Below are 23,091 nucleotides of genomic sequence, written 5' to 3'. Positions count from 1 at the left end.
CCGAAACTAGAAAGGGGTCAGGATCTGGATGCTTTAGTCGACACCACCCAGTCGTTCCCTCTAGAAATTCAAGGAAGAGGTGCAGGTTTTCAAAGCAAATATGACTGTTTTTTATCATGTAGGTGATTTTCATTAGCTATGGTTCCCTGCAATATTTTCATTTCATTTTTACATCAGCCAGATACATATTTTTATTTTTTTCTTTTTCCTTTAGGCACATCATTTCAGGCCAAATTGGGCATCAGCTAGAAGGAGCTGGACAATTGCCCCATATTTAATTGGATGGATTAAATATACAAACAATCAAAATTTCACTGGGCGCAGACGTATCACAATTAAAATCTAGTTCTAAGTGTGGCTGCATGTGGAATTTCACTTTATCTTGATACTTGGCCAGGAGTCATGGAGAAAAATACACAGTACACCTTCTCTGGTACTTTACTTTTAGAGATAATGTTATCTTTGGGTAAAGTAAGATATTGCTTTCCAGACTCATTTGGAACTCATTCCTGATATCAGAACCACACCAGGTATGCAAAGGATACAAAATCCAAAGTAAAAGATCCTTATTCTCTAGGTGTTTATGAGCTAGTTAGGGAAGGGTAGATACATAGCCCAAGTATTCTATTTCTATGTCCATACTCATGAAAGATGCTGCTAATCCATCACTGCATCCTCCTCACAGACTCCACACGCAGCCTTGTAATCTCTGTCTAATCAGCCACACCCAATCCGAACTGACATGTGAGATGAAGCCCACTGGCTACACCTGAACTAACTGGTGAGAGGGAGCTAAAGACAAGAGTAAGAACCACCAAGCACGGAACTCTAGGCAAGGGAGGTACATCTTAGACTCCAGTGATGAGCCTTCTGTAAAGAGAAAGGGTTTCCCCTGGGTCTCCTTAGTATGGCTAGGACTTGGAGAGATGGGGGGAAAGAGAATGAATAAAGACTTCAAATAGCCAACATATAAATAGAGGAGATGAACGTGGAATACAGACATAAATATGGAATGGGGCTTGCCCTGGGGTTGGAGAGTAGGGTTCTATTCTCAATATCTGGGAGTTTCACTCAGAAAATTCCCCTATTCCTGAATGTTTCTGTTCATAAATTGTAAGCATGGAGACACAGTGCTTTCTGGTCTGTAGATGCCTGCTGGCACCCTAAAGTAAAATGTATCACATTCTGGAAGATGTGGGAGCTCATTTTCAAAGAACAAAGGTGACTATGAGTCATAGATTTCATGTCAAGAAAATGGGTAAAATAAAGGTGACTTTAAAAGACTGCCAAATCTTCTATCCACCAAACTTATAAAATGAAGCCTTTCCAAATATACTTCTTTAGATTCATTATGGTCAACACTGATGATCACTTTTTGCCCCCCTTTATGATAAAATGAAGAAAGCTCCAGGTTTCTTGCCCTTCTTAAGGACAGATGAAACAATAAGCCAATCTCTCTGTTTTACAGTTGTGGTGTGTACCTGGTTTGAGGCAGAACTGCCTAGGATGATCTCATAACTTCCCTTCAAGCAATATGATTCCATAAAATTTCACACTGAATTGGACAAGAAGCAGCATATCCTGTTTTGAACATCTGCACAATTAGATTGACAAGTGAGAGATTCTGATTGCCTGATGTATCCCTGTTCCCTCCAATCTTCATCCGTAAGGAATCCGAGATAGTCCCTCTTACTCCATCTAGACAAAAATGGAGGGGACTTCGCTGGTGGCATAGTGATTAAGAATCTGCCTGCCAGTGCAGGGGACATAGGTTCGAGCCCTGGTCAGCAAGATCCCACATGCCACAGAGCAACTAAGCCCGTGTGCCACAACTACTGAGCCTGCGCTCTAGAGCCTGTGTGCCACAACTACTGAAGCCCACACGCTTAGAGCCCGTGCTCCACAAGAGAAGCCACTGCAATGAGAAGCCTGCGCACCGCAACGAAGAGCAGTCCCCTCTCTCCGCAACTAGAGAAAGCCCATGCGCAGCAATGAAGACCCAACACAGCCAAAAATAAATAAATAAATATGTATATTAAAAAAATGGAACATCAAGGCTGACTGGAAATGATGGTATAAAATTCATTAAATTCTCTTACATTGCCAGAGGTGACATATGGATACTCACATCATTGTTTTCTACAAAACAGGCTATAGCAGAATCTTGGAGAAGCAGTGGATAAAAATTCATCTGTTGTTGGGAACTACATGATCCCAGGCAGAGATAAATGATCTGGCCCAAGTTCCCTCTAACTGTCATCTGGGTGCAGAGTCTGTGTTATGTGGTATCATATCCTGTTATATTCAGGCAGTCTCCTCCTGATTTCCTATTCAGTTTCTCTGCTCTTAGCCATGTTTGTTCAGGAATGGTCACAAGAAAGAGCCTGGAATATGGGTTGCATGGGTGGACTTCTGGACTGGATCTCCCAACTCAGAGTGGTTTGTAAATCCATTTTGTCCAAATTATGCTGTGGGCACTCATGAGTCTTGAATCAACCTTCCTTGAGAAATCTCCTAGTCCCCATGTTATAGTGGTCATACTAACTTTGGGGAGGGCACAGATTTTTTAAAAAAGCAGTAGGTAAGCAGAAAAAGCCATAGAGCAGCTTGAAGGTCTGTTGTATTTAATGACCTCTGAATGTTGCCATTAAAGAAAAAAAAAAGAAACCAATGCTATTTTCTCAGGTTACTGTGGCATCAACAGATTTCCCTAAAACCCTTTTCCCTATTCTATGGCCATCCTTCCAAAAAAGACCCACGAATTTGGAATGGCATGCTTGAAAAGCTGTCCTGTCACTGACCATGTGGCATAGTGGAAACGGCCAGTCTTGGGAGACAACAGAACTTAGTTTCGATACCAGACCTGCCCGTTTCTAACTACACGTCAGTAAACAATCTGCTTAAACTTGTTCAGCCTTGGCTTTCGCGTCAGCTGGTAATAAAAATTTACCAATGTCACAGAGTTACTGCAGAGACTGGATGGGACCTAGTCCCATATATGGCACGGAGTGGGGGTACACATTGATAGCTACGATTAGAAAAATCTGATCCTGTGACAACCCTTGTCTGATACTTGGTGAAGGACACACCATGGCTGGTTGTATAAATGTAGTGCCTGAGTTCAGTGGGTGGGGCGGGGGGAAGCGTATGTTAGAAAGCTGTGTTGGACTCCTCTGAGTGAGATGCAGTTAGGGAGGGCAATTTTCTTGTCTCTTTTGGGGCCTTTTCGTCTCTGAATGTGGTTTCCTGTTTCTCATCAATCCCTCTGCTGAAAACCATCCAACCTTTTCTTTTTCTTTCCAGAATCTTTAAGAAAAATAATAAAGGCTTACACTACCACGCCCTTCTTCCACTGAGATGAGAGCATGTTCTTCCACTGCCCCTGAGGGCACGTGTCCTAAGCTGGGAGGGTTCTCCTGCCCCTTTTACCTGGGAAGCCAGAGTGGTGGGACCAGGAAGCTGTGAGTAAGAAGAGGACGGATCCAAGGAGGAAGGAAGAAAGCATGAGAGTCAGTTGGATTTGTGACTCTTGATCAACATCTATGCACTGAAAGAACTGGATAGATTCCGTTGAACTTTGGACAAGTCAGACCAAGGATCCACAGTCTAAGTGCCCTTCATAGCATCTACACTTAGAATCAAAATTTGCTTTTTCTGGTGGATATTCCATCAGGATATTCCAATCTGTACCCACCATGTTGAATATAGCTAGGAAGGTAGCCTTGTCTCATGTACTTGAAGGAGCTCACTCAAGCCCTTACTTACTTACCTGGTACTTAGTATCTCTATGTCCCGACATTTTTTTTTTTTCCTCAGCTGTAATACTGACTTGTTCTGAGGATTAATTAGGATAATACATGTGAAGCATTTCAGTGCCTAGAATATAAGGAACGATCAGCAAACTTAGTACTTGGAAACCAAGAAACTGGGAAGAATGTTGTCTAAACCAACAATAAAATGAAAAATGAGAAGTCAGAGCAAAGAGCTAAGGTCAGTAAAAGGAAAGAGTTTACCGATGAAGACAGTTGGGATAGTGCTGGGAGTTAGAGGGAAACCCCGAAGGTGACATTCATCACCTCTCCCTCCTGACCAAACACCTGGCACCCCGGTTTTATTAACCTGTTTTACTCATGATGTTAATTTGTAATGAAGAGTACAAGAAGAGAGAACTAGGGGAAAAGAGACACTTATGAGGCACATCTGTAGCGGTTTTCCTTGTTTGATGATTTGGTTTTCTGTTACTGTTGTTTACCTCTTTTACTGTTTGCTTTCCTTATTGTCCGAGAGAGATATTCAGAAAGTGTAGGCCTGTGTGAAATTATAACTGGGTGGGCTTTCAAGAACTTGCTCGTTCATGGGAAAGCCCCTCATAAATCATACGGCCTGTACAGTCACATTCTTCCCAACATTCACCTGGCTTTGGCCCATAGGGTAGAAAAATAACATGGAAAACTGTCACTTTTCCAGATTAACTTAAATGCCGTGTTCTTGGTAGAAACAAGTTTGCCATTAAAAACAACACTGTCACAAGAAGCCAAGGACTGACTGTCCTGAAGACCAAGTTCGGGCCTCTGAGCAGTAGTACATTTTCTTATCATGGAAAAAATGGAAATGATGATAGGTGATGTTAATAATTATAGCTACTAAAATGATGTCAGCTCCTGTGCAAAAAATTTTACAGATGTTATCTTTAATCCTCAAAACAATGCTGCAAGGTAGATATTATTATCTCCCTTTAAAAAATGCAAAAATTGAGGCTTAGAGACATTAATTAACATGCAAAGGTCACAGTTAGCTTCTAGTAGCGCTGGTCCACAAGACAGTTTTTTTTATGCCATCTGTCTGTGATGACCTTCAGAAAGTCAGATATTTTCAAAGTCATGAAAATTCAGGTTTTCATTGCTTTGGACCCTCTTCCCCATCAGTGCTTTTTTTTTTTTTCCTTCCGGAATTGACACTTGCAACCACTGGGGACTAGAGCTCTAAGGCAGTGATTTCAGATTCCTTGAAGACCATCATAAACTAAAATTAGCTCATAATAATTAGCAAGAAACAAATGTTTCTTAAAAAAGCATCCATTCACTTAAAATGATTTTTAATTTTATAATGACTAGTATATAATGATAGCAGAACAGAGCTATTTAGTTAGAAAAAATAACTTCAAAGATGAGAGCCCATTTAGTGTTTATGTGCTCTAGGGTTCTAATTACTTTGAAAACTACCAAAACTTTGTATATGATCACTGATAGCATTCAATAGCAACTTTGAGGGAAACAGAACCAACCTTTTTTTTTTTCCCCCAAGCTCCATTAACATGGAGGAAATAAATAATAAATGATAAATACCAGAGGCACGTATTCACTATGTCATTATTATTTTCCTGCTCTGTTGCCGGTTCAGGTCTCTTATGCCAGGAAAATGAAAAATAACACCAAACTTGTCTTCCTGGTCATTTTCCAAATGAGGCCAACAAAACGGGACTTGAGGAACACTAAACGTGGTATTGTTTTCGTGTACTCTATCAGCAAATCCTGGTAGGTTCAATTTGGTTTCATTACATTTCCAATCTATGCGTGTGTCAATTCATCTTCTTTCTTGCCATAGTTAAGATTTATGCGCTTTATTAATCACCTCGCGACAGTCACATCAGCAGTTTCATTTAGCAGAGCAAACCAGTCAAACCCCGGCAGACTTCCGCAGGCATCACATGGCAAAGTCTGGATACCTGGCAACTTGAATTACTCTTGCCAATATGAGATTTTTCAGAGCCGTCCATCTTAAGGCCATTTAATATATCACATCTGCCTCTGCTCTTTTCCTAACTGATATGTTGAAAGAGAGACACCCGCTAGATCTTGCAAATGTCTCCACGAAGCAGCCTTGGGACAGGTTCCTCGGCAGCAGCACCTTAAAATGGTAGTTTGTTAAACGTTCTGTTTTCCAAATGTAATTTAAATGATATGAGGGGGACTTCCCTGGTGGCGCAGTGGTTAAGAATCCGCCTGCCAATGCAGGGGACACGGGTTCGAGCCCTGGTCTGGGAAGATCCCACATGCCGCAGAGCAACAAAGCCTGTGAGCCACAACTACTGAGCCTATGCTCCACAGCCACCGAGCCACAACTACTGAAGCCCGCGCACCTAGAGCCCGTGCTCCGCAACGAGAAGCCACCGCAATGAGAAGCCTGAGCACAGCAACGAAGAGTAGCCCCCGCTCGCCGCCAAGTAGAGAAAGCCTACGCACAGCAATGAAGACCCAACGCAACCAAAAATAAAAAGTTAAATGAGGGCTTCCCTGGTGGCACAGTGGTTGAGAGTCCACCTGCCAATGCAGGGAATACGGGTTCGTGCCCTGATCCAGGAAGATCCCACATGCCGTGGAGCGGCTAGACCCGTGAGCCATGGCCGCTGAGCCTGCGCGTCCGGAGCCTGTGCTCCGCAACGTGAGAGGCCACAACAGTGAGAGGCCCGCGTAACACACACACACACACACACACACAAAGTTAAATGATATGAGGGGCCTAGGTGGCATCCAGGGAGCCCACATTTTCCAAAGAGCTTCCATAAGCAACGGCAACCTTTCATGCATTCACTGCATGCTCAGGCGGTCTAAGAAGATGATATTGCCAGGTGTGATGGTCCAGTCATGCACTATGGCTTCCTAGCATACAATAGTACTAAAAAGATTCAGGGGTTCCTAAGTGGCTGTCACCGATTGTAATTCTTAGCCACGCTGTATTTTTAATGTTATCACTTTTCTAATGCCAACTCCACTCTCCCTAAAGTTCTGAAAGGACACAGTTCTCAACATATTTAGTATGGGCTCAAATCATATTCACACACTCTTGATTAAGTCCCAACAGCACATCCGAGTTACTTATCAGCTTGCTTGGAGATACAGAGTATAGAGCTGGATTCCAAATGTAGATCTCAGCAGAAAGAAGCCATCTTAACATAATTAGTCATTGAAGAGAGGTGTCTTCTGAGTTTTTCTAGGTCTTACTGTTAATTTGATCACACAGAAGGGTTTGTGGGGGGCACGCCTCAAACTAAATGACTCAAATAAGGAAGATTCAATGACTTGAAAGTTCTTATAGTGGATCAGCTAAGTAGAAATTGTGGCCCTTATATTACAGCATGGCACACGGGACCAAAAATAAAAAAAACGACCAATTTGATATTAAGAAAATTTAATGAGAAGGCCACAGAAGAAAATGGGTTACTACAGTGCAATTTCTACAGACTTTCCAAGGCAGTTGTGCTTCCAAAATCTTGGAATTAATAGCACTGAAAACTCCTCAGCCTCACAAGTTTATAAAGCGGCAGGGTGTTTAGCAAAGAGAGGGCTAGACTGAAAATCAAGAGACCTGTATTTTAGCTTTGACCTTGTACTAAACTGTACAGCTTAGGCTGAGCCATTAAACCTGCTCTACAACAAAGGGGCTGGAACAGATAGTGGGTGCCTACCAGTCACCCTCCAAAGTGGCAGTGGGACTCCTTGCCCTATTTTTGCTTTTCAGAAAAAGCCTAACAGAAATCATACATTTATCCATGATAAGATAACACAGGAAAATTTAAATGTTACATTTATCTGATTTTTCTATTATATTGGGTTGGCCAAACATCTTACTGAAAAACACGAACGAACTTGTTGGCCAACCCAGTATCAGCTGAAAGAGGGAACACTAGGTATTCCATGCTAATGCAATACTCTAATTGGAGGATCATGTTTTTACTTAGTGGGAAATCAAGTTAATTGCTACTTAATAAGTGCAAATTGTAAAGGGAATCTTTCAAAAAGTAAAACTCACAGGGAAAAATAAGTTTTAATAGAAACTTGATGGTGGCCAGTTTAGAAATGGTTTCACAAAAATCCCTTCCAGCTCAGGATTTCTATTACTACAAACCTGTAGAGATTAAAAAAAAAATTTTTTTTTTTTAGTTCTTTCCATGTCTTTCGACTTTCAGCACAGAACGTTTTTTATTTACTAAATCTGTGGCTTTATAACTCCTTTCCCATTCAGTTCTATACATACCTGCAGTGACAGCATTTTAACCAAACCTCACAATTTCCTTGGCTTACACACTCCTTGCTTCACTGGCCTAATTATTTTAATAAGCGGCTTAACTGAAATGCTGGCTTACATTTATATTTCAATTTAATTGTGTACAGTTCCTAGTACAATGAAAACCTTCACAGTCTTTCCTATTTGTGACAGTGTTTTGCTGCGTCTAGCTGTTAGGGACACTAATAAAGTAACTTCATTTTATTTCTATGCATACATCTGTTCTTTCCTTTTTTCTTGTTTTTTTTTTTTTTTTCGGATTAACAATGGAAAGGTCCCAAAGTTCTATCATTTTGGCTGTCTAGATGAAAAGAGAATCTCCATCCAGGCCTGCAGGAAAGCCTAGATCTGGCTGGCGAGGATAAAACAAAGCTAGCAGCATTCCTTGGGTCAGCCATATAGCTCGGGGTGCTTGGGTATTCGCACTCCTTTTGTTCCCGCCATTTAGCAATTTTCTCAAACAGGAACAAAACAGGAAGTGGAAAAAAGAATGACATGGAAAGTCACTTACTAATCCTGCTCCCTGGGATTCCCCTCATGGTCTAATTATTGTTTGGTATCTTTAATGAAACCAAATCATGAGAGCTTCCAGCGTCTGGCTGATGTCTCAGAGGCCTGATTTCCACGTGTCCTTGGCTCTGAAAGGAAATATCTGCTAACTTCCTGAAGTCTCCTTATTATCATCTATTACCATTTAGTTCCCAGAAAAATCTTTGTCATTTTTCTAACATGGAAGGAAAAATCTAGAGGAACAGAAATGATCTCTGTAAACTGTCATGTGTTTTTGCTTGCTTGAAACCGAAATAGCGTGACTTCAGAATTCGGTTTTGAAGCCACTGGCTCTTTGGTGACAACTCGGTAGGCACATAGCAATCTTAAGCATGACCCTGCTTTACCAGGCAAAAGTGAACATACGTGTCTCTTTTCATCCATGCTCCTGCATGTGGGTCTATAAAAGAAGTAAAATGCTATAGAGAGATGCTTTAGAAACTGAATTCTATTGACTACTATAAACTGCGGCATACCAGAATCAGGGGATTTTGGTAAATCTGTTAAAACACATTCTGAAATCCTTGGCTCGAAAGCCGTATTTACAGAGTCACAGAAAAAACAGCAAGAATACCATAATAGCTACTTCTATTCTGCACTACTATTAGGCCAGGCTAGACTTCAATCTTCATTCCGTTGAAAAAACACAAAAAACCAAACCCTTGCAAATTGGGCATTATTTCATTTTACTTATGCAGGGTTTGAAACTCAGAAACATTAAGCACCTTCCCCAAGACCACACAGGTGCCAATGGCAGAGCCCAGCTGAACGTCTTCTAGGTACCTTAAGGATTTTGCAGACCCATTCCCTTCATTTTACACACGAGATGCTGAAATTTAGCCGTAAGGTATTTAGACACGGTAAAATAGTCTGAAATGTTAAGGATTTGTATACATCCAACTCTGATGATTCATGATAACTGAAGAGAATGTTACTTTGATGGTTAGCTTCTTGTGGGCCAGAAAAAAAGTCTGTTTTGCTCACCTTAGTGGTGGCACAGACTAGGCATTTAATCAATATTTGTGAATGAAAAGACAACGTATACAACTGAAAACAGAAAATATAGAAGTCAATTTATATTTGGTTTGGAAATAGATGTTTTTCTTAGCAGATTTATCCTCTTAGGAAATTATAACTTCTTCAGGATTACCACAGCCAGTTTGCTCTTTTTCCTTTCCTTTTCTTTTTTTTTAACACTTTAGTGAAAATCAGAGCCAGATGTGTGCTGCTAGAAGCCAGATGAAGATGTGAAATGCAAAACACCCCCATGCACAGTCAAATTATAGGTCCCAACTGTGATATTTTCTGTGGCCCTGGGGCTCCAAGCAATCCCAACTCCCTTCATAACCACTGTATCGGTCCACTCGGGTCTCCATGATGGATGGGATGTGGCAGGGAGAAGGGAAGGGGTGTCGGATGCCAGTGGGAGAAATGACGTGCCCCTCGCTACGTCTTCACACACAAGCCAGCTCTGTCAGACTCTCCTCCCGCTCGATTTCCTTGGCATTGAAGGCACATCTCAAATCTCATCGTAAACTCCGACTAGAGAAAGCTGCAGTGCAACCTACTCAGTTGAACAGAACTGGCCCCCAATTTGGGACATCCTGCCTGCTCAATCTGAGGGCAGCCTGCTTTCATGTCAGACACATCTGCCTGCCAGGTTAGGTGGGGAAGATGCTTGCTCAGCAGTGAGGCATGAGCTGACATTCAGGGACTTGAGCAGAACCTGCTGTGCAACGTTGGAGAGAAAAGCTCTTCCTTCCAGACTGACAGCCAGCAATACCATTTTCTTGTTCGATGAATGCAAATCTTTTCATTTCTACCCCAAAGCGCGGGAGCCTGGCTATACATTTTGACTCTGCCCTGAACTGAGCAGGCTGAAAAGACTGACATGGGTTTAACAGACATGATCAACTTAGGTGGGCACCGTAGTTGGCAAATGGAACGTGAAGTTAATTGTTTCACTAGCGGAAGAAGAGACTCAGAGGCTTTCTTCGCTGGCAGAGCTGGGTGTGCTTAAGGCACACTGATGCTTGGCTGAAATTACCCGTAGTTCCGTGTCAGGAGGGCCTGTTTCTGAAAGGTTTTTTCCAATGTGACATTAATAATTTATAAATAGGCCAGTACACAAAACTGTATCTGTAAGAAGAACTGAGGGGTAAGATAAACAGGAACTTAACTTCTTAATAAAAAGTGAAGGATGAAAGAGACAAAAAAAAAAAAAGCACTTGTGGGTAATATGTGGAGTATAAATATTATCTTGTATCTACCATCAATAATCAGAAAAAAAGAAAAGATCATGTAGGATCATGCCATAAAAGGTGACACTTTGTGTGTTCCTTCTCCTCTGATCTGCTGTGAGCATCTGGTTGGATCTGAGTACATTAAATCTGATTAAAGTTTGTTTTTTACAATTGTTTAGACTCATCTAGTTAAGGAAGGCTGGGATGCATTCTATTCTATCTTATGTATTGTCAACAGAATTGTCAGTGAAGTTTGGAATGTGGGAACTTTATTATGTAATTATGTGAGAGAGAAAGAGGGAGAACCCAGTTTTAGTTTGCAGTTGGAAAAAATAAAACAGACTTTTTTTTTTACTTGAAAATTGGGCAAACTAGGCATACACGACACAAAAGAAATGGAGTTTGTCTAGGCCAGTTTTTGGCATATTGATTCGCTTAGACTTCTCCATCAATTAGATACAACACAACGTGAAATAAAGAGAGAACTGGATTCCTCTAATCAGCTGAATTACAAGGTTAGAGTTCTAAATTATTGCTTTGTTGTTGGAGCAGCAAATCATTGGTGAAAGGATATTTTTACTTCTATGCATTCATTTAATCTCTATATGCTTTTCTGATAGCTATCAGAAAAATGCTGATGCAAATATATGTTGCAATTAAATATATATAGATTACATTTTTTTACCTTTCTAAATCTTAGAGGCGCTTTGAAGCTCTGAAAGAACCAACACTCCACTTGCTGGAAAATAAAACCATGTCCAAACCACACAATCAAATCCCAAATACCAAAATCCCAAATCCCAAATGGATAACAAAGGTGCATAATTCCACATATGAAAGTATCAGATGTTAGAAACTCAATTTAGTATTATAAATCCACATCAATTTTCATTAAATAAAAACCTAAGTAAGAAAATAAATGTAAAATCCTAGCATACAACGGACTAGTGGTTACTAATGGTAACCCCAGCTGTCATTTACTGAACATTTACCAAGCAGTTCACACCAGGATAGGCACTAAGGGGGACCCACTGAAATAGAAGACCAAGTTCTGGCTCTTAATGAACTCAAGATATAGGTAACAAAAGGAAAGAAAGAGGGAAAAAGTGACCATAACTGGGAATTTCTATGGGCCAGACATTAAGCAGTTACACATATACGTTTTATCCTCACAATAAACCTACCAGGTAGGTGTCACCAAGCCCTTATTGCTGGTAAGGGTCAGTGTGTCTCTCCCTCATCACATAGCAAAGAGCTACAAAGAGCTTATCTCCACCCCTCTCTGAGCTTCCTGGCACTTGTTCTTTCTGTTTCTCCAATGCATTTTCATCTTTGAATTTGTGTTCAGAATGCCTCCTTTGCCATATGAGGTTGAAATACCCCTTCCTCAGAGAAGGAAGCCATCCTCGAACACCCAGGCCAGGTAAGCCTGTTATATGACTGGCACTTAAAATCTGTTAATTCCATATTTATTTGTAGGAACATTTGATTAATGTCTCTCTCTCTCTCTCTCTCACTAGACTGTAAATTCCCTGAGGGCACAGAGCCAAAGTTTAGAAGTGAAGCTTGCCCTTTTTCTAATGCCATTCAGCCTCTATCGTGTATTTGTCACCTGCATTATTCAAAAGCATTTGCCATCTTGTGCTGTATTACAAAAGAAGGTAAACAAAGCTTGGGTCTTGATGCCCAATTGTGAAGTGTTGGTTTGTTCATTCATTCATTTATATTTTCATCATGTATTCATTTAGTCAATAAATATTTGTTGACCACCTAGTCTGTGCTAGGAACTCTTCTAGCTGCCTGGAATACAACGATGAATAAAACAGAAAAAAATCCTTAGGATGAATGACATTTAGTCAAAAATATGCTTGGTCTACAATCTCGATCCAGTTTCTAAGTGTCTGCTACGTATAAGACTATGTGTATAAGGCTGCATGACAGACTGACATGCAGACTAATGGACAACTTTTAATTAACATACATATATTAAATATGAAGTCTATAAAATGATGAGGGGGATGTAGTGAGAAGCCTTCCATAATAGATACAGTCAAACGACTGTGGTGGCTTTCAAGAGCCACGTATTTATTCTGTTCATGTTCTCGTGGCTCCACAGGTAACTGGAATGCCTATTTGACAGTTCCTGTCATGGATGGTTTAAAACCACAAAAGAAAACTGAGGTTATCACCATGCAGTTGCTCTGCAATTTGTCCGTAACTTGATGATATAACTAACTGGTCCTAAGAATATCCAAGAAAAAATAGCTCGGACTCTGATGGTCATTCCAAAAGAAGAATTACCCAAATGTTTAAGCCATGGCCATGTCACTGGTATAAGGAAACCACCTTCTAAAGGGACAGATGTCGCAGGGACAGCCAAAGGAAGAAATACAAATGGACCGTAAATCAGACAGGAAAGCAATTCAACCTTATCAGTAAGATAAATGAGATAAAAGTTGCTTGTCATTTTAAAGCTAATTAGAAAATATTTAAAAGGAGAAAGAAATACCTAGTTTGTAGATGCTTTTTCAGGAAGGTAAATGTTTTACATTTTTGATGGGAGGATAAATTTTTATAAATTTTCAAAGGGCAATTTGTTCATATGTGTATGTAATATGAATTCTTTAAAGTGTTCCTACACCTTTTGGAGCGCATAACTTCACTTGGGAAAAAATAAATTTTTATAATATGCTTATTTTTAATTGTAATAATACACAAACAGAAAAACTCAAATGCAGTGCTTATAATTGAAAAAAGCATTCTGCCCATTGCTGCCCATCTAGTGAACTTCCTGTCAGACACAACCACTTTTAATATTTTAGCTCTTTCTTGTAGTATTTACACCAACTGTTCATGCACTTATACCAAGGGATTCCCTTGCAAAGAATCTAGAAATAGATTTTTGGTAGATCTAGAAAGATTACCAGGTATGTGCAGCCTGTCATTATTTCTAATAATAAGAAAATCAGAAGCAACATTTGCTTGGATTATTTGAATAAATGATGGCCTAAATGTGCAACCGAATATTAAGTAGCCGGCTATATTTAAATGACATGGCAACAAAATAAACATAAAAGAGATTATCTTTAGATAGAGGCTGGTACTCTTCTGAATTTCCAAATTCTCTTCAACAAATGTATGATTACTTATCAACAGAACGATGAACACCATTTTAAAAGGTGAAACTTTCATATTCTGTAATCTAGAGGCTTTGATTTCATGTAAGGGTTGAGGGAAGTGCAGTTTTCATAAGGTATAATTGGGAAAAATCTTTGCTTTTGGTTCACTTCTGTGTGAAGGAGACATTAATAGGGGCAATGATATAACATTTGCATGAAAAAGGAAGAGAGTTTGACTAGAGTCTACTTGAGTCATGGAGTGCGCTGTGTGTGGAGGTCTGGACAGGAGAACTGACAAATAAATGGGGTGTTAGAGCCTAGCAGATACCCAAGTAGGCAAGTGGTCAAATTCCTCAAGGTTGGTGGGACAGGAAGGGGTCATGCACATCCAGGTAGAGTCCAGAGATAGGGGTGGGTCAGATTCAGCAAAGTATCACCAGCAATGGGGTAAAGCAACAGGGATCATCTGGGAGGGTCTCGAGGCTTATAACCACGATGAAAGATGTGGGTCACTCAGGGCCCATCAACCTTAACTGTGAAGATGCCTAAGGGGAAACTATGCCCCAGGCAAGTCAGTAAGCCGGAGAGAAAAAGACGAATATCATATGATATTGCTTATATGTGGAACCTAATTTAAAACAATGACACAAACGAACTTATACAGAAAACAGAAATAGACCCACAGACATAGAAAACAAACTTATGGTTACCAAAGGGGAAAGCGGGGGAGGGAAAAATTAGAAGTTTGGGATTAATGTATATGCACTACTATATATAAAATAACCAACAAGGACCTACTGTATAGCACAGGGAACTATACTCAATATTTTGTAATAACCTATGAGGGAAAAGAATCAAGAATATTGATTGAGTCCAAGGAGTTGGCAGTTGGAAAAGTTCAGATGAAAGATCATCACCCCAAAATGTACCAAAGTGGCTTTAGGAGATGTTCTGAAAGATTAGCAACAATCTCTTTGTAGCCTACAGACATGTGGCTCTAAGCTAAGTACATATAAGTCAATTTAAATAGATTTTTTTTTTTTTTTGGATGGGGAAGCATAGATGGTAGATTGATTCAATCTCTAAAATTTGCACAGTAAAAGTTGCCTCAGAGCTGGGCAACTGGCTCATCTCATGACCACGTGAAAGTCATGTATATCAGGGTGAGTTAGGCAATGCTGCCCTGAAACTCAATGACTTGATATAAATAACAAAGGATTATTCTTCTTTCATATGACAGCTTTACGTGAGTAAGGCAGCTTTCCTCCATCACAAACTCACAGATCTAGGGACCCTCCATCTCGGCAGGCCACCATCTTGAATACGTAGTCTCCACTGTTGCCCAGGGAAGGGGAGAGAGAGAGTGGAGAACGACGCAGGGAGATGTGTGGCCCAATTTGGAGGTGGCATACACATGCCACTGGGCCAGACCTAGTCATTTGGTCTTAACATAAGTATAAGCACAGCTGGGAAATGCAGTGTTTCTGTGTGCTCAGGAGGAGTACTGGGATAGCGATGGTTCTCAACATCTGGTCCCAGATCAACAGAGTCAGAATCAACTAGGATTTTGTTAGAAAGGAAAATTCACAGGCTCCACTGAAGACCGACTGAATCAGTAGTTCAGCAATCAGTGTTTCGACAAGCTCCTCAGGTGATTCTGATGCACACTGAAGTTGGAGAATCACTGGGGGAGGGGATCTCTTTCAAGCCTTTTTTTTGACTACCTACTATGCATTTATTTTTCTAAAATTGGGGTATAGCTGGTCTACAATGCTGTGTTACTTTCTGCTGTATAACGAAGTGAATCAGCTTTAATGTATACATATATCCCCTCCCTCTTGGACCTCCGACACCCCCATCCCACCCATCTAGGTCACCACAGAGCACTGAGTTGAGCTCCCTGTACTACACAGCAGGTTCCCACTAGCTATCTGTTTTACACCTGGTCGTGTATATATGTCAATCCCAGTCTCCCAGTTCATCCCACTTCCCCCGCCACCCTGTCTCCACACGTCCATTCTCTACGTCTGCGTCTCTATTCCTGCCCTGCATACAGGCTCACCTGTACTTCTAGATTCCACATACACGCGTTAGGAAAACTGGACAGCTACATGTAAAAGAATGAAGTTAGAACACTCCCTAACACCATACACAAAAATAAACTCAAAATGGATTAGAGACCTAAATGTAAGGCCAGACACTATAAAACTCTTAGAGGAAAACATAGGAAGAAGCCTCTTTCAGCCTTTTTGGCTAATTTTTAAATGTTACAGATTACAGATAAACAGTGCATCTCCATAGAATCGTGTATGACTCTGAGCATTTATACACTTACTCTGCTGGGAATTAAACTTACAGTTTCTACAATGTGCAAATTTAAACATATCTTACCAATTATCAACTTAATACAGTAACACAGAATGTTTATGAAGAACAGCATGTGTTTGTGAGTATTCTTTTATGGAGTCAAATAACTTTATGCACTTCTAGGCAGACACTTATTTACTTGAAGGTTAAAACATGCCTGACAATGGTTGAACTACTTGCAGAAACTCAAAACAAACAAGCCAGAGTAGAAATGCTAATGACAAATGAGAGGCAGGATCAGATAGACTGACATGGGAATGAAACCCTGGGACCAAAATGACATGAAAACCTTGAAGAGAAAGTTTGGAAATGCAAAGAGTGAAATGTGGTGGGACCATGGGATGTGAAGAATTAGCAAAAAGCTGTAGTCGAGGTGGAGGACCCTTAGCATGTGAAACGGGTTCCAAGTGTGAACACTGCCACAAGTGAAGAAAATGAATAAAAATACGGAAAGCTGTGATGGAAGTGGTTCTCTTGACCCACTGACGGAAACACTTCCTGTGTTATTAAAATGCTCACTGGGGGTGTGTCATTCAAAGCGGAAAGCTACAGATACAAAAGCAGCTCAGTCATCTTCCACCCATAAATGTACCCCAGTATGAATCACTGACCAGTATTTAATCTCAGATACCTATAAGATGCTTCAAAAGGTGGAATACTGGATTCATTAAGTGTGGTATCTTAGAACAATAAGATTGTTCATTTGTTTAGGATACACATATGCATAAACTAACTGCATTCATATTTCATTAAAACTTTAAGACCTGCTAGAATTGCCATGATGAGTATAGATATTTTATCTTTTAACCAGTTTATAAATTATAAAAGCAATGCACGCTCATGGACAAAAATGATTCAAACAGATGGTTACTGAATGAAAAGGAAACACTCTCCTCCACGTTTCTACACTGCTTAGACATAACCATTGTCACTAGTTCCTTATGTTATCCTTAGAGAGTTTTTCTACAGGTAGGGAGTCCTTGACCTGTATTTTAGGAGCATCTCATTTAAAATAGGTACCTTAGGGACTTCTCTGGTGTCGCAGAGGTTAAGAATCTGCCTGCCAATGCAGGGGACATGGGTTCAATCCCTGGTCCAGGAAGATCCCACATGCCGCGGAGCAACTAGGCCCGCGTGCCACAACTACTGAGCCTGAACTCTAGAGCCTGTGAGCCACAACTACTGAGCCGTTGTGCCACAACGACTGAAGCCTGCGTGCCTAGAGCCCTGCTCTGCAACAAAAGAAGCCACCACAACGAGAAGCACACGCACCACAACAAAGAGTAGACCCCACTCACCGCAACTAGAGAAAGCCCGCGGGCAGCAACGAAGACACAACGCAGCCAAAAATAAATAAATAAAATTTATGAAAAAAACAAGGTACCCTAGCTGTCAAAAAGAAGGCAGAGACAACACATGTAGAAAATGACAGTGGAAACTAAGAAAAATTTTAAAAGCTCAAGCAAAGACCAAGAATAAAATAAGTATATAAATACACAAATGTTGGAACATGGTAAAGCTCTTCACAATATTTTCTAGTGCCATAGAGTTGAGCGTTTTTGCTGGGGTGTATTCAAAGGGCAAAGGACCAAAGGGGGAAAAATTAAACATCTATATTATTCATGGAAGCCAGAGGAGGGGAAAATGAATGACCTCCAAGGAAGAAGTGGGAACATCTTCAGTTGTTAAATTTCTTAGGTCACATCTTGTAATGTAAATGGTGGCATCGTGAATCTGTAGCCATGTTCATCTAGTCCTTTGCTCCTTTATTTATTTTTAATTTTTATTTATTTATTTTTGAGACAAACATTATTTATTAAAGAATCTAGCTGAAAAGATAGCAATTCACCAATTTCTTTATGATCCTCATGTTATGCACAGGCATCACTCTTAAAACTTTCCAAATGGCAGGTGCCCAGATCCCACTCTCCAAACTAAAGAAATCAAAATCTCAGGGAGGGACCCTGATGTGTTCATTTTTAGGAAGCTCCACAGATGCTTCTTTCTAATGGGCAACCAGGATGGAGAGCTAGCATCTTAGATACTTGAAAATCTATCTATCCCTGGATTAAATCTGAATAATGAATATGTACATGTTACATGCTTACAACAAAAGCAGACAATATATATAGCTACACATAACACACCCACATCACAACTGGTTTTGGTGGATCACAGGATGTCACGTTATAGGCCTGCATAGAGGGCATCTTAAAAAAAAACACCCTATGAAGTCCATTGCCATATTTATTATGGATTCAGTACGGATGTTAATTAAGAAGTTAACAAGTTATCTGGTGTCTCCTTATGAGAAATCAAAGGAGAACTTTTGAGGCCTCAGAACCAGTTGTACTTTCACAGAGAAAGTGATATATTTTTCTGTTTTAGACATCATGAATCAGGTAACTACTCTTATCCTCTCCTGTACTTTGGCTCCTACAACAAAGTTCAAACTCCACTTTGTGGCCCGGGGCTAGTCCATCTACAGGGTCTCATGCCACACATTTTGTGGACTAACCCCATTCCTTTTTTCACTGTATCTTTTAATTCTCGTCTTTCCTTTTCCTATTCTTCTTTCATGAAAAAAAAAAAAATGTTGTGGGAGACAGCGGAGCCTGCGGAAGGCGGCGCCGACGGCCCTGTGAGAGCGAAGCGGCCGTGGGGCCGCACCGGCGGCCGCGAAGCTCGCGGCCTGCAGCCCTTCGCTTCGGCAGCCCAGAGGTGGCTGTAGCTGAGCAAGCTTCGGTCGTGCCCCCCTTCGGAGTCAGGCGCCGCCGTGGCTCCATGTTCTATGCCGAGGCCGGGGATATGGCTCACGAGCTCTATGAGGAGACAGTCGTCACCAAGAACGGGCAGAAGCAGGCCAAGCGGAGGCGGGTGCGTGAGAACCTGATTCCTCAGGGCATCGGAAGCTGGATCCCTCCTCGCATCCACGTGGATTTCCCTGCGATCCTCTATGAGGTGTGAGCCTGGGGGGTGGCAGCTATAAACACCCCCTGGCCCCAGCAAGAACCACCCCCCCCCAGGCTCCAGGTGTGGCTTCCATCGAGGAACCTAGGCTGGGCCCACAACCCTGAATAAACTCCCCTGGCCTGGAACCTTCAACGGTGAGCAGGGCCGCCCTACAGTGCTGGTTGGGTGTTGGTTTGTATGTGGACAGGAGTTGGCCGGTGGCCGGCAAGGGCTGACAGCGGAGTTCCCAGTCCCCCTTCCCCAGCAATCCCCCCGAGGAGCATGGCAGGGCATGTGCTGGTCAGGAATGCCTGGCTCCTGTGCCCTCGCCTGGCCTGCTTTCTTGCAAGCTTGCCCAGGGCCCAGCGCTGCTGGAGGCTACAGCGCTTTACAAGCAAGGTCTGCCTTCTTTCAGCCCCAGGGTGTGGGAGCTGTGCACAGTGGGAATTTCCTTTCCTTCTCGTTGGAGCATTTCAGCCGTTTGCTACCTCAATTCCTCCTGTGTTGGATCGAAGCTCGGGGCAGAACAAGCCTGATTCTTCCTGCCTACCTGCCCGTCTCCTGCCCGTCTGTTTCCCCCCCAACCCCCCAGATGGATGGACAGTTTGCTGGCTGTTAATAGGTGTGGGAGGCTTCTCCCTCTACCCCGGACTGGGCTCATCCCTCCCCACTGCAGCTAGCTGTTGGCCCCCACCCCAACTGAGAGGGCTCTGGATGCCTGTGCCTACGGGGGCGTTGCCGCATCCCACCTACCGTGTCCAACCCCCCTTGCCCTCACACATCTGCCACCCTGTGGTAGGGACAGCACCCTAGGGCTGCTGCCAGTAGCTCTCAGGAGCCCACCACCCCTTGCCCTACAGCATACCCATCCCTTCAGGATCAGTAAGAGAAAAGTACTGGAGGCCCTGGGTAGGGACGGAAAGGAGAGAACAATCATAAAGGAATACTTAAAATGTGAACGCTTGTAAACAGTCTAGTCCGTGATGTTGGAGCAGAGTGTGATTTCTACAGAGAAATGACTTTTAAAAAGAATTCCTTACCGTGCAAACTCTGTGTTTTAAGTGTGTGAGGAATGGCTTGGGGAAGGGCAGCCCTCAATCGAGGAAGGCTGTTGTGTTATTTTTTCAATAAAATTACTTGTAGACCCTGGCCATGTAGCTCTCAGTATATGTTTTTCTTTTGCTTGCGAGCACACTTGAGGCAGGATTTCTAAATGGGTAATAACTCATGTCTTTTGATGGCACTGTCTGATTTTGCATCACTGTCATGCAACCTCTGCCCATGTCTTCCAGTTCGGAGTGGAGGGCCTAACTTGTCCATCTTACCTACGTGAGGGGCTGCTATCCCTTTATGGGAGGAAGACAAGGTCCGAAGTTTGTTTCCCAAAGAGCTGCTAACTGAAGACACTTTACCCGAAGGAACACCTACAACAGTTTTGCTAGTGCCACTTGGCTGTGGTAATCGTGAAGATCCTGATGAGGCGGTTAAAGCAGAACGGGACTTTTTAAGTGCAGGTGCCTCACACTGTGTCCGAGAAGTCGAGTTTCCCTTGGTATCCGTAGAAAATTTGCCTGTATTACTAATATGCACTGCTTGTTCTTTACAGAAATTTATATGTCTATCAGCTGCATTTTCATTAAATCTCCTCTGGCAACATGGACCCTGAATGTAATCAGGATCATCAAAAGGTGGAGGAGGGGAGGACGTTTGCCACCCTCTTTAAGGGCCTGACCGAGGCCTTTAGCCGCTCTTACGGTGGCAATGAACTCTTCATGCTTTCTTCTCCAATTAGATGGCTCCTTTGGTGGTTCAGGCCTGGGTTTAAGAGGCTTTACTGTTGGAATATCCGTTCCTTCAGCTCTTTGTCTGCTTGAATCAAAAGTCTTCCGTTTTTTAGTGGCAGTTTTCTGGCAAATAGGTCCATGTTTTTTTAATGCCACTGGAAAGGATGCCCTTCCACAAATCTTGCAAGGTAACAGTTCTCCAACTTGGACACTTCCACTCCAGTGACTCCACAGTGCCACCGCCTCGGGCTCTGCCAGACTCCTCCGGCAGCACCCAGCGCCACCACCCAGCTCTGGCCGTAGCCTCCTTTATTTACTTATAATGTATTTATTGCGTCTCTACTGTGTAACATGAGCTCTGATCTCAAAGAGCTTATGAGAGAGCTGGAGAAAACACAACGAGCATAGATGAAACATTTGGAGACTAAGTGGTGGTATATAAAGAGATAAATTGAATATAATCAAGTGATAGCCTGCATAGTGCCCTGAGCAACACAATTAAATTCAAGCCACAAACAAATTAAAATCAATCCACGTTGATTTTAAAAGTTTCCTACAATTTCTCACTTTCCACTGTAACTAATGCCTGGAGTTCAGTAATGTAATTTATCAATGACTATATTTCCATTCGCAAAGAGAACTCTGTTGTTCTTGAAATGCGTATATGTGTATATGGATGCATACTTCAAAATACCTGTTTGGTTTTGGGGGAGGGACGGTGGATTTGATTGCATCTAGTGATTGACTCTTCAAATTTAATACCTGTGGGAAAATATGCCACAGGATCATAACATCTAGAGACAGAAGCCTGAGAAGTCAACTAGGTCAGTCCCTTGCCACCAGGTAGGATGGAACTTCTGACCGATTACTTAGCCAAAAAGTTACGGTATACATAACCATACATCTTTTACATCTTTTCTTCCTGCATATATTGAATCAAAGAACAACCGGGCATCTGGTATTGGAGCATTATAAAGCCATATGTGATGCTCACTAATACAAAATGCCTGGAAGGAAACTAAGTTAATACATATGGCATTAAATTTACAAATGAAGGCTCATCCATCATCAAAGACCCAGAATGCGCACTGCCATGACATAAAAAAGAACTTATGAGGAATATCTGTTTTCTTTTGTGCATCATCCCCCTCAACACAAGCAACTAAAAGAAAGACATGTGTGCATTTCCTGGACTTGATCTGGGGCATGCAACACATTTTACGAAGGGATTAAAGGGCCCGAGGTCTTTTACACAAGACTATTATGCCAATTCCATGTCAGAGACAACTTACATTGTGAAGTCTTCAAAAGAAAACTACGTATGCATTATGCCAAAGCCATAAATATTATTGGAGGTTCTTAAAAAAAAAGTTACATGTAAGGGACAAGATAGAAGACAGCTCTGGAATGGAATCTTGTGGCTCTACTCCAAACGCTGTATGGTTTCCTTTTCCAGGAGAAAGAACATGCAGCTCATCCTCCATCACCCCATATATCTGATTCGAGGAGATATTGACAAGAGAGTTTTTACAAGAATTCTATGATTCACAAAGTCAACGAGGAAACAGAATCCTCTCATGTCCTTGACGTTGGCAGTAACTTCTTAGGATCTCAAAAAGAAAGTGTCTTTCCCTTCCAATTTTGACCTTTTCTATTTGGCAGATGTTAATTTTTTTCTGCCTGTGTTTCTAATGAAGCTTGAAATTTACACGGCTTTTTGTTTACCTCCTAATTTGTGTGCCGCCATCATCAATGTTATCCGCATAGTTTCTGAGAATAGGGTTTATTTACTGCTTCTGTTGAGCCAGCAAATGGAGAAATGCAGAAAGGACTGTGCTGCTCATCCCATTTCAGTGTAGAGTCTCCTTCCATTCACAGAAACAGCCTTTACTGAGCAGCCGATAACCTTCCTGGGTGCAAAAGTCAACAACCATCTTCAGTGCTTGTTCTTGATGACATTTCCGAGCTGTTTTAGACATAGTCGAGTATATCCTGACCACCCTGACCCCCCTC

The 23,091-nt window shown here is 41.8% G+C and overlaps 1 protein-coding gene and 2 pseudogenes across 1 annotated transcript in view; 1 reads left to right on the top strand and 2 right to left on the bottom strand.

The window, feature by feature from the left end:
- SAMD12 (sterile alpha motif domain containing 12) overlaps positions 1–23,091 on the bottom strand; it is a 412,832-nt gene that overhangs the window by 90,166 nt on the left and 299,575 nt on the right. The gene's annotated exons all lie outside the window — the stretch shown is intronic.
- Positions 789–23,091, bottom strand: part of LOC111165209 (zinc finger C2HC domain-containing protein 1A-like) — a 50,437-nt pseudogene continuing 28,134 nt past the window's right edge.
- Positions 18,494–19,434, top strand: LOC149746919 (tumor suppressor candidate 2 pseudogene; annotated as a pseudogene).

The sequence above is a fragment of the Delphinapterus leucas genome, chromosome 17 (assembly GCF_059928025.1).
Source record: "Delphinapterus leucas isolate spDelLeu-1000000601 "Yukka" chromosome 17, BTC_Dleu_Yukka2, whole genome shotgun sequence".
Lineage (NCBI taxonomy): Eukaryota > Metazoa > Chordata > Mammalia > Artiodactyla > Monodontidae > Delphinapterus > Delphinapterus leucas.
This window is presented reverse-complemented; position numbering and strand designations above follow the sequence as displayed.